Source organism: Carcharhinus amblyrhynchos, chromosome 33 (genome assembly GCF_965287045.1).
Source record: "Carcharhinus amblyrhynchos chromosome 33, sCarAmb.v2.hapA, whole genome shotgun sequence".
Classification (NCBI taxonomy): domain Eukaryota; kingdom Metazoa; phylum Chordata; class Chondrichthyes; order Carcharhiniformes; family Carcharhinidae; genus Carcharhinus; species Carcharhinus amblyrhynchos.
This window is the reverse complement of record NC_137356.1, coordinates 15045570-15058103: the sequence shown is the minus strand read 5'-3', so window position 1 is coordinate 15058103 and position 12534 is coordinate 15045570.

Below are 12534 nucleotides of genomic sequence, written 5' to 3'. Positions count from 1 at the left end.
GCCTGTTTGTGCTGTAGTGTTCTATGTTCTATGTATGTTCTATGTGAGCGTCAAGCATGTGAGTATGTGTTTGTGCGTGTGAATGAGTGTGTGTGTAAGTATGAGTGAGAGTGTGTGTGTGAATATGTGTGTGACTGCACACACATGCACGCACACACATACATGCAAACACCCACACGCACAGTCACACATGCACACTCATCATCACACACACTCTCATATACACACTCACTCACACACATACTCACATTCACACACACACACACATACATGCACACTCACACGCACACACACAAGTCTATGATTAAATAGCAATTACATTTTAAGAGTTTAAAAGCAATGACATGGTTAGTAATTGTATCATTAAACAGGTGAGGGGTATTGGGACACATCATAATGGGAATTACCTGGAACACAGAGGAGAGACAGACTGGGAAAGTCTGTCTTGGACATAATTCCCTTTCAGGTACAGACTATCTTTTGGATTCGTTCAATATTTAATTACTGGAATTAAGGCAAGCCTTCCAGTATGCTAATGCTGCAACAGGAGCTCAGATGGTTGTCACGATATCCATGGTTGCTGCTATACAGGCTTTGATTTTATCCAGCCCGACACCAGCCCTGCTGCAGCCATTGAGATAACACCACATAGGAGGCCCAGGATAGGCAATGATATATAACTTTGATGTGATTTGCTTTATTATTGTCATATGTATTTACATACAGTGAAAAGTATTGTTCCTTGCGCGCTATATATACAGAGCATACTGTCCATAGAGGAGAGGAGAGAGTGCAGAATGTGGTGTTACTGTCATAGCTAGGGTGTAGAGAAAGATCAACTTAATGCGAGGTAAATCCATTCAAAAGTCTGATGGCAGCAGGGAAAAAGTTGCTCTTGAGTGGGTTGGTACATGACCTCAGACATTTTCCCAACGGAAGAAGGTGGAAGAGAGAATGTCCGAGGTGTGTGGGGTCCTTAATTATGCTGGCTGCTTTGCCGAGGCAGCAGGAAGTGTGGACAGAGTCAATGGATGGGAGGCTGGTTTGAGTGATGGATTGGACTACAATCATGTCTTTTTGTAGTTTCCACGAAAGATTGGCGTAATTTATTGAAGTTTTATTCATTTATTGGTGCCACAAGTTCAGCTTACATTAACACTGCAATGAAGTTACCGTGAAAATCCCCTAGTCACCACACTCCAGCACCTGTTTGAGTACACTGAGGGAGAATTTAGCATGGCCAAATCACCTAACCAGCATGTCATTGGACTGTGAGAGGAAACATGAGCACCCAGAGGAAACCTAGCAGACACGGGGAGAATGTGCAAACTCCACACAGAAAATGACCCAAGCCGGGAATTGAATCCGGGTTCCTGGCGCTGTGAGGCAGCAGTGCTAACCACTGTGCCATCATGCAGTTTATTTATTTATTAGCATTACAAGTAGGCTTATGTTAACACTGCAATGAAGTTATTGTGGAAGTCTCCTAGTCGCCACACTCTGGCACCTATTAGAGGAATGATTTATTCGGGTTTTGTTAGTTTAATCAAATGTGTTAAGCCAAAAACGTCCATGGAAAGGTTTGTTAATGTTGGTTGCTTTTACTACAGGCACAGGCTAAGGGAATCCTGAGGTGGGAGTTCTCAGGACTCCCAGACAAGCCATCTGCATCAAGCAGCTGCACAGAATGCTGCTGCACCTGCTGAGCATTTCCAGTATTTTCACTTTCGCCTACGTGAAGGGAAGTGTTAGATTTAAAGAGGTTTGCTGAGCTGTCAAAAGAAGAGCAATAAGCCTGAGGATTTCCCCCTAAAACAACGAGAGACCCTGTGGGTGGTCTGGTTCTGTTGAGAAAGTGAGGCTGCTTTTCTTTAAGATTCCTCACTTTTGCACTCACAAAAGCAAAAATAATGCGGTCAGGCTGAGGTCAGATATGAAACAATTCCAAAAGCAGAAGTAGATAATTGTTCGTAAGAGTTTTGTAAAATCAAAACCAAAATCCGGAGTTGGACATATAATGAAAAAGGAAGTTGAAACCTCACAGCAATTAAAAATAGCTATATGAACAGGAAACAAGAATGATTTTCCACAGATGCCACCCAAATCATGGAATCCCGACATGATTTGATTTATTATTGTCATGTATTAACCTACAGTGCAAAGTATTGTTTCTTGCGCGCTTTACAACAAAGCATACCGTTCATAGAGACAGAAAAGAGAGAGTGCAGAATATAGTGTTACAGTCATAGCTAGGGTGTGGAGAAAGATCAACTTAATGTGAGATAGGCCCATTCAAAAGTCTGACAGCAACAGGGAAGAAGCTGTTCTTGAGTCATTTGGTACGTGACATCAGACTTTTGTATCTTTTTCCCAACGGAAGAAGGTGGAAGAGAGAATGTCTGTGGTATGTGGGGTCCTTAATTATGCTGGCTGCTTTGCCGAGGCAGCAGCAAGTGTAGACAGAGTCAGTGGATGGGAGGCTGGTTTGTGTGATGGATTGGGCTACATTCACGATCTTTTAAAATTTTTTGCAGTCTTGGGCAGAGCAGGAGCCATACCAAGCTGTGATACAACCAGAAAGAATGCTTTCTGTAGTTCACCTGTAAAAGTTGGTGAGAGTCGTAGCTGACATGCCAAATTACATTGCAGAAGGAGGCCATTTGGCCCATTCAAGTCTGCACCACTGCTGAGAAAGAGCCTCTCTCTCCTAACAAAATCCCCCTAACCCCGTGCATTTACCCCACTAATCTGCTAACCTGCACATCCTGGGACACTAAGGGTCAATTTAGAATGACTGATCCGTTTAACCTGCACATCTTTGGACTGTAGGAGGAAACCAGAACACCCGGAGTAAAGCCACGCAGACACAGTGAGAATGTGCAGACTCCACACAGACATTGACCCGAGGCCGGAATCGAGCCTGGTTCCTTGGCACTAACCACTGTGCTACTGTGTTGCCCAATGTTGTACGTTCACCCAGCACTCACTTCAGTTAAAAAGGCTGATAAATTTCTTGAGTCTCTCAAAGCTTGTTTTTAGAATTGAAATTAGTGTCAGGATTCCAATGGATGCTGAAGTGTGTGTCCACTGTCCTGTTAGAGAGGTTCAGCAAATGCTGGGATTTAAAAACTAGTAAGATTACTAAACAGGGGAAATTAACTCAGACTAAAGACCACAATGTGCCTTTACACGTATATTACACAAAGTACTATTTGCATAGACACACACATAACCACTGTTCTAGAAATTAAGCATGTATTTTAGATTTAAAATGTATTTCGAATACATTGTGCTCTTTAGCCAAAATGCAAACTGCCCTGCAGCATGATGGGAAGAGAGTTAAACCAGACAGGCCAGATTCTTTGGGAACAATAAACCGCAGAATACAGTCATGTTATCAGAACAAAGTCATGGACAGTGCAAATTCTAATGCTCTAGAAAATGAACAGAACTGTTCACAAAGTTTATAAAGTATTCAATCCTTACTGATGATAAAGCAGAGGGTCACCTTTTCAGCTCTGCAGCTTATGGTGAGGAAGCAGTCTTTGAACCTCACGGATTTATGTAAGTGAGGTTGCATAGTAACAGTGGGTAGGAACATTCGGGTCCTACAGACCAATTAATTCCTAATTCTGCAAGAAGGTGGGATTGGATTGGCCAACGCTAATGCGATTGGAGCATCCAGCTGGGATGACAGGGTAGGTGGGAGAATTGACGTTCCAAAAATGTATAACCATTTTGCAAATTGCATTGAAAACTTCAGAAAGGCATTGGTGTGTCCAGCTGCCTTTCTCCCTGCACATGCTGGTCATAAAGAACATCTTTAACCACCATACTGTCTTTCATGAGTCTTTGTATTGAGACGTTCAGATCAGTACTTAGTACTGGGAGGAACCTCTCAGTCCCCTTTACTGAGGTGGAATCCAGTGCACGTTTTGTCATGGTGGCCTCAGATGGAGTTTTGGAGCCCTGAGAGCTCTTGGATAGAAAAACAGAATATTATTTAATTGGAGATGACTATAGAATGCTGCATTACAGAACGATCTGGGTATCCTTGGACATGAATCACCAAAAGTGAAAGGTGGGCTTTTATGGCAAGGCGGATGAGTATACAAGTAGGGAAGTCTGTATGTGTTGGTATGACCACGTCTAGGGTACTGTGTACAATTTGGGTTCCCTCACTTATGGGACAGATAGGCAGCATGGTCGATGCAGGCATGGAGGGCCAAAGGGTCTGTTCCTGTGCTGTAATTTTCTTTGAATGATGTACTTGCATTGGAAGTGGTTCAGAGAAGGTTCACTAGGTTAATTCCTGAAGGGGTTGTCCAATGAGCAAAGAGCGAGCAGCTTGGGCCTTCACTCTTGGTGTTTAGAAGAGTAAGAAGTGATCTTTTTGAAACAAATAAGATTTGGGGTCCAGCATCCCTTTCTCTCATCTTTCCTCAGCCTTCCGTTGTTCATTTCCTTCATCCACTTCCTTGCCCCTCTGTCTGCCACTCTTGCCCTTCCAGCTCCTGCTCTTGCACAGTCCTTTTTCCAAATTCCTGCCCATGTCTGTGACAGCCCCCACCCCTCTCACCTGTACCCAGCTCCTGATCTAAGTTGAGGCTATTAGGATGGAAAATCCCGGAGCATAGTCCACAAAAACCAACCTGGCAAGAAACTGGAGTTGATCTAACCCAAGAGTTGTGTTCAATGCAACAAGCACAGTGCTACAGAAACATAGAAACATAGCAGATTGGAGCAGGAGGAGGCCATTTGCCCTTTCAGCCTGCTCCACCATTTATTATCGTCATGGCAGATCATCCAACTCAATAGCCTAATCCTGCTTTCTCCCCATAACTTTTGATCCCATTCGTCCCAAGTGCTGTACCCAGCTGCCTGTTGAATACATTCAATGTTTTGGCATCAACTATTTCCTGTGGTAATGAATTCCACAGGCTCACCACTCTTTGGATGAAGAAGCATCTCCTCATCTCTATCCTAAATGGTCTAACCTGAATCTTCAGTCTATGACCCCTGGTTCTGGATTGCCCTACCATCGGGAACATCCTCCCAGCATCTACCCTGTCTAGTCCTGTTAGAATTTTATGAGTCTCTATGAGATTCCCCCTCATTTGTCTGAATTCCAGCGAAAACAATCCTAATCTAGTCAATGTCTCCTCATACACTAGTCCTGCCATCCCCGGAATCAGCCTGGTAAACCTTCACTGCACTCCCTCAAGAGCAAGAACATCCTTCCTCAGAAAAGGAGATCAAGACTGCACACAAAACTCTAGGTTTGGCCTCACTAAGGACTGTGTAATTGTAACAACACATCCCTGCTGTTAAACCTCTTGCAATGAAGCCAATATACCATCTGCCTTCTTTACTGCCTGCTGCACCTGCATGCTTACCTTCAGTGACTGGTGCAAAAGGACACCCAACTCCCATTGCACACTCCCCTCTCCCAATTTACAACCATTCAGGTAGTAATCTACCTTCTTGTTTCTGCTTCCAAAGTGAATAACCTCACAGTTATCCAAATTATACTGTACCTGCCATTGATTTTTCCTATAGACATGATAGCGATGTTACCTCAAAGCAAAAGCACATTGTTTATGGTGTTGTCCAAGAGTTTAACCTGAGCACTCATTTTCAGCTTTCTGATGGGTTACACCAGCAGTGCTCCTAAACCGGAAGTGAAAATGAACGCATTGCAAATGCCCTTACTCTGTCAGCGAAAGACTAAACTCAGTGACCCATTACTGATACATTTGGCTGGATTCTTTGAGAATGGCAACATGTTTCATGTGGCTGTGTACGTTTCACTCACCACAAAGTCTCGAACAAACTGAGGTCTGCCCTATGCACACCAACAGGTTTGACACTGGCATAATTTTCGCTGATGTGACTTGAGATTGGAAGGCCTGATGGGACTTCAGCCATCGGCTGTTTTACCGAGTGTTTGTGAGATGCAGATGGCGATTACGGCAGCAGGAGTATTGAGACGCATTGGAAGAATTTCAAACTCTTTTTACACTGGAGGTTAGCCAACTCTTTGGCTCCCACTGGATTGGCCACTCCAGCCTGTTAACAAACCCACCACGGGCAGAATGGGGGCACTCTGCCCACAGATTCTAATTGCCCAACTGGCAGTTCCACACTTCTCATTGATCCAAACACCAGCATGGGTATGCTTAGTGGGGACGAGGTGAATGGTATTATAAGTCAGGCCAGATACCCCAAGGCATTCTGTGAAGCTCGCCTGACCTGTTTCATGTTGAATTTGGCTAGGATGAGCTTGAGAGGTTTCACTCCAGGTGTGATTGAACTCATCCACGAGGAGCTTTTATCAAAAACACAGATTAATTAAGAATATTGTTGACATTTATAGTAAGACGCTTACTATAACTTTTAACAATTACAAACAAGTAACACAACGACAATAATATATAACTCTTAAGGAAATATCTCCAATGTGTTTCAACCAAAGCCAACATCCGATATACAAAACCCTCCAAATAAGCACAATACAGCACAGGTTAATGCCCACTTGTTACAGGAATCCAGCCTCCTGGGCTGAATGCTGAAAATCCCTTGTGAAGAAACTTGGAAGAGGCTGTAATCGGATATGTTTCCCAAAACACATCTTCTTTAAGGCAAGATAACAATAAGCCCCTCCTTCAGCAAACTGGTAATAGTTTCAGAGAAGAACAAAGAGAAGAACAAGGAGGGAGCGAGAGAGAGAGAGAGAGAGAGATTGCTTCTTAGCTTGCTGCTAAACTGCTTCTAACACACTCCCTAAAACGAAACTGATAGCCCAAAGGAAAAAAAACCCTAACACCTGATGGCCACAAACGAAACTGAAAGCCCTAATCACCTGACTGCCACAGCTTAGCTCCATCTCCCAATGACATCGCTGCAGCTGAAAGCATGACTTAAAAATACCTTCTTAAAGGTACACTCACATGACAATCATGACATAGAGCAGAGCTCTCAATGATTTGATTCCAAGACCCCCCTATCTTTTTGTGTTACAAACATCTGGCAGAGACCCCATAATACACCACAAGTATGCTTCCTCTCTAAAAATATTTACACTGATAAACATTGTTATTATTTTTGTTTATGAATTCAAGCTTGGTACTATTACTGAGGAGTAATTCTGGGGATCTGAGCTCCAAGTTATTTGGTACAAGGACTCCCTCAGGCTCCATTTACCCAAACCAATAATAAAGTCATGAGGTAAAGTTAATGCATTAAAGAGAACTTATTTCAACAGGGGAAAGGCTCTGGGTGAAGGCACTCTGTGATCTAGTGGCACGGCGGCATAGTGGTTAGCACTGCTGCCTCACAGCACCAAGTATCCGGCTTCGGTTCCCAGCTTGGGTCACTGTCTGTGTGGAGTCTGCATGTTCTCCCCGTGTCTACATGGGTTTCCTCGAGGTGCTCCGGTTTCCTCCCCCAGTCCTACAATGTGCTGGGTTAGGTGCACTGGCTGTGCTAAATTGACCCTGAGTCTCCCCGAATGCATAGGTTAGAGGGATTAGCAGGGTAAATATGTGGGGTTACAGGAATAGGGTCCTGGGTGGGATTGTCGTCAGTACAGACTCAATGGGCCGAGTGGCTATAGGGTTTCTGTGGTGTCTATGCAGTAACCAGGTGCAAGATTCAGTCCCATAGTGAGGATATCGCTGTTAAACTCCCAGTGTTCCCTGGGATGTTTTGGGTGATGAGCAAGCTTGCTGGATGGCACAGCGTTTTAACGTGGCAATATCAAGGTAGCTGACACCTCTGTAACTGCCACCCCACCAACTCCGCCCCCAACCCCTCCTCTCCATCCCAGACACAGCAGGAGAGGAATAAAGTGTGTCCTTGGGAAATATAAATAGTTAAAGGCAAAATACTGTGCAAGCTGGAATCTGATATAAAAACAGAAAATGTTAGAGAACCTCTGCAGGTCTGACAGCACCAGTGCACAGAGAATAGAACTAGCGCTTCGCCCCTTCATCAGGAATTGTAAGGAGCCCAGGCGGAAGATGAGATGCTGTTCCTCTAGTTTGCGCTGGAGTTCACTAGAACACTGCAAAAGACAAAAGGACAGACATGTGGTCAGGAGAGCAGAGTGATGTGTTGAAGTGGCAGGTGACAGGAAGGTCTGGGTCCTGTATAAAGTTTATTTATTCATCACAAGTAAGGCAGACATTGACACTGCAATGAAGTTACTGTGAAGTTCCCCTAGTTGCCACACTCCAGCACCTGTTCGGGTCAATGCACCCTAACCAGCATGTCTTTCAGACTGTGGAAGGAAACCGGAGCACCCGGAGGAAACCCACGCAGACATGGTAAGAAAGTGCAAACTCCACACAGATAGTGACCCAAGCTGGGAATCGAACCTGGGTCCCTCGTGCTGTGAGGCAGCAGTGCTTGACCACAGTGCCACTGTGCTGCCCCTGCTTGTGGACAGACAGAACGTTCTGCAAAGCGGTCACACAGTCTGCGTTTGGTCTCTCTGATGTAGAGTAGACCGCATTGGGAGCAATGACGTGATAGACCAGACTGAAGGAGCTGCACGGTGAAGCCGAGTGATAGATAGTGCCTTCCTCTGCCTTGCAGCTCCTTTCTCTATCTTCCTCCCAAGGAGAAAGACGGCTGAAGCCCCTTCTCAGTGCTAAGTATCCTGTTCCTGTCTCCGGTCTTTCAGTTGCCAAAGATCTCCCTTCTTTTGCCAAATTCTGCTGCTGGGGTCATGCCATGGCAGCTTGGTATCCCTCCGAAGACTCCAATCTCTCTTTGTGGGAAATAAAGACCTCTCAAAACCAGCGGCAGCACCTTCTGTGCCTTTGGTGGCTCTTCCTCCATCACACGACTTTTCTGATGCCCCAAACTTCACTGATGATCTCCTGTTGTGGGCATGCAATGTCCACCCTGACATTTCCAAGGCTGCATCTTCCCTGTGCCTGCCGATTGGAAACCCAACAATGCAAAACAGGACCCAGGAACCCTTAAAGCGAATGAACCAGAAACTGAGTGCTGAATCTGGGCACAATTCAGATCTGACTTGGAACCCTGCTCTCAGGCACCCCCGTACGCACTCTGTCTGAAAAAAAATCGTGAGTCTGAATTGCGCTGTGGGCGGGGCTTACTGTGCCCAAAATGGTGTTGCTCCAATCGGAGCTTTGAACTGTGCATTTGCAATAAAAAAATTGGAAAAACGTCTCCCTGTCACTTTGCTCCCGGGCCACAAAAAGCAGATAAAGCAGGAGCGATGGCCCCCACTGATATCGCCCCATCCCTACAACATGACCTTCCTCCTTGTCCATCCAACCTCCAATTATGCAGACCGATTGTGACCCCTGCACCCCCTCCCCAACGATCACCGGTAGAATGGCAGCAGACCGCACCGTCTCCCCCACCACCCCCCCCACCAGCGAATGATGTGGCCTCCCTCCTCCCTACCACCCCCACCAGAGAATGATCAGACCTTCCTCCCCGCCCCCTCCCCAAACCAGGGAACGATCAGGCCTCCCCTCTTCCCCCACCAGGGATACATCTGACCCGCCTTCCTCCTCCTCCTCCTCCCCCCTACCAGAGAATGATCTGCCCACCATCCTCCTCCCTCCACCCCCCACCCCCCCCCACCCCCAACACCGATCTGAGTCAGAGAGCCGTTGGAAGCTCTGAACGCGCTCTTCAGCAGCTGGAGTACCTGAAACAGACCTTTGCTGAGCATAAAAGTTTTGTACCAAATTTGGACGGGGGAACGCAATGTTAAAAGGGGAAGTGCCGGTAATCTTGGGCGGACAGTCAATTAATTCAATTTAAATGTATGCAAATACATTTAAATCACCATTGTGCACATTTTGGGCACGATTCAGATCGCGGCCATTTTCAGGCCTTGGTAAAGTGGGCATCTGCGCAGATACAGGCGCGGATCACGCTCGTCTCCTCACACCAAAAACAGGCACAATGCAATGCTAAAATCGGGCCCTGAGACTGTGTTCAATATGAGACCTTAACTGCTGCAGCTCCCAGAAAAGCCAGTGGGTGGCAGCAACATCCTGGGTCTGATCACTGAGATGAAACCAGCTCTGTCCATCTCACAGATCAGGAAGCCTTCTCGCGGAACCCAGAATCCCTGGCCCAGAGAGTGTGTCATGGGGCAAATCGGAGAGCCAGGGGGTTGGGCAGCTCAGGAGTTCAGTCTTGACAAGACTGAGGGTTTTGGAACATAACTCTCCTGGACACAGAGTGGAGAGAATCTCTTCATGCAGAGGGAGTGGAGACAGATTAGTAATCCCATTCTCCATTCATACCCTTTCTTAAAGAAAGATCTGCCTGTCCACAATCAACACATTCAGGGACCAGTGGATCTCCAACCACAAGGGAAAATGCTGGAAAATCTCAGCAGGTCTCGCAGCATCTGGAAGGAGAGAAAAGAGCTGATGTTTCAAGTCCAGATGACCTTTTGTCAAAGCTAAAAGGCATTGGAAGTGGGAGATATCTATACTGAGGGGTGATGGAATGAAAGATGAATCATAGCCATAGAAACAAGGGGAAAAGGCTGCTAATGGCAGTCCATAGGGAGAATAAAGGGTGTGAATGGCCAAATGGCAAAGATGCTGAAATGAAGATATTGGGGAAGGGGTAAAGGATGGGACACTGGTAATGTTTAGAAAAGGGGAAGCAAAGGGGTACAAAATGTAAGGGAAGGGGGATAAGGTACCACAACAACAATTCCACCCAGGCCCTATCCCTGTAACCCCACACATTTACCCTACAAATCTTCTTACCCTACAAACCCTTCCAAATCTTGAGGCAATTTAGTATGGCCAATCCACCTAACCTGCATATCCTCAGACTGTGGGAGGAAACCGGAGCACCTGAAGGAAACCCTTGCAGACATGGGAAGAATATGTAAAATCCACACATAGAGTCACTCAAGGCCAGAATTTAACCTGGGTCCCTGGTGTTGTGAGGCAGCAATGCTAACCACTGTGCCACCGTGCCGCCCACAGTCTGTCCACTTCTTGCTTAATTTGGATATGGACTGCTTCAGTATCTGAGGGGTCATGAATGGTTGTACCCCATTGCCTCACTTCCCACTATCTCCTTTTTCCTTCATTCTTTCATGGCACTATTGGCATAACCAGCATTTGTTGCCAATCCCCAACTGCCTTTGAACTGACTGGCTTTCCAGGCTATTTCAGAAGGCATTTCAGAGTCAACCACCACATATAGGCCAGACCAGGTAAAGATGGGAGACTTCCTTCTCTAAAGTGGGTTTTTAACTCCAATTGATGATGATTTTATGGTCATCATTACTGTTAAAAGTCAGGTCAGACACTTCAGGGTATTCTATGAAGCTTGCCTGATCTGTAATGTTTTACGTTGAATTTAGCTAGGATGAGCATGGGAGGTTTCACTCCAGGTGTGACTCAGCTGAACCACAAGGAGCTTTTATCAAAACCAAAGTTTGATTAACAAGACTGTTGACATGTATAGTAAAACAATTAGCAAGATCTTTTAACAATTACAAACAAGTGACACAACAAACACGATAATGTATAACTCTTAAGGAAATATCTGTGTGTTCCAATCAAAACCAACATCCAATAAACAAAATGCTCCAAATAAAAACAATGCAGCACAGGTTAATATCCACTCGTTACAGGAATCCAGCTTCCTGGGTTGAGTGCTGAAAATCCCTTGTGAAGAAACGCAGAAGAGGTTGTAGGTGAATCTATTTCCCAAAACACAGCTTCTTTAAGGCAGGGTGGCAATAAGTCCCTCCATCAGCGAACTGATAACAGTTTCAGAATCAAACAAAGAGAAGAACAGGGAGAGGGAGAGAGTGGTTGATTCTTAGCTCGCTGCTAACCTGCTTCCCAAAAACAAACTAAAAGCCCTAAGGACAAAAAATCCCTATCACCTGATGGCCACAAACGAAACTAAAAGCCCCATCACCTGACTGTTACAGCTTAGCTCCACCTCCCAATGACTTCATTGCAGCTGCAAGCATCATGATTTTTTTTAAAAAAACCTTTCTTAAAGGTACACTCACATGACATTACTGAAACAAGCTTTCATTTCCAAATTTATTAATTGAATTTCATGGTCTCTTGGTAGTACAAAGTCATGACGCCATGAATGGGATCACACTGGCATTACAACAACATCACCACTCCCCTCCAAATAACACATTGGGCAGGATTTTACAGCCTCACTCGGGCAAGACTGGAAATTGCCGCCCAAGATCAAGGAAGAATTCCCTTGTTGTGCCCTTGCCCACGCCAATTCTGTTGCGAGCAAGGTGGTACAATTCTGGCCATTATCTTATTGCACTAGATAAATTGAGGGGCTTGCGTTTTGTGCAATCAAACACAACTTTTTCCAAGTTGGCTTTTATATTAAGGAGTCTCACACCACCAGGTTAAAGTCTAACAGGTTTATTTGGTAGCACAAACTTTCGGAGTACTGCCCCTTCATCAGGTCTCACCTGATGATAGAGCAGTGCTCTGAAAGTTCGTGTTACCAAATAAACTTGTTGGA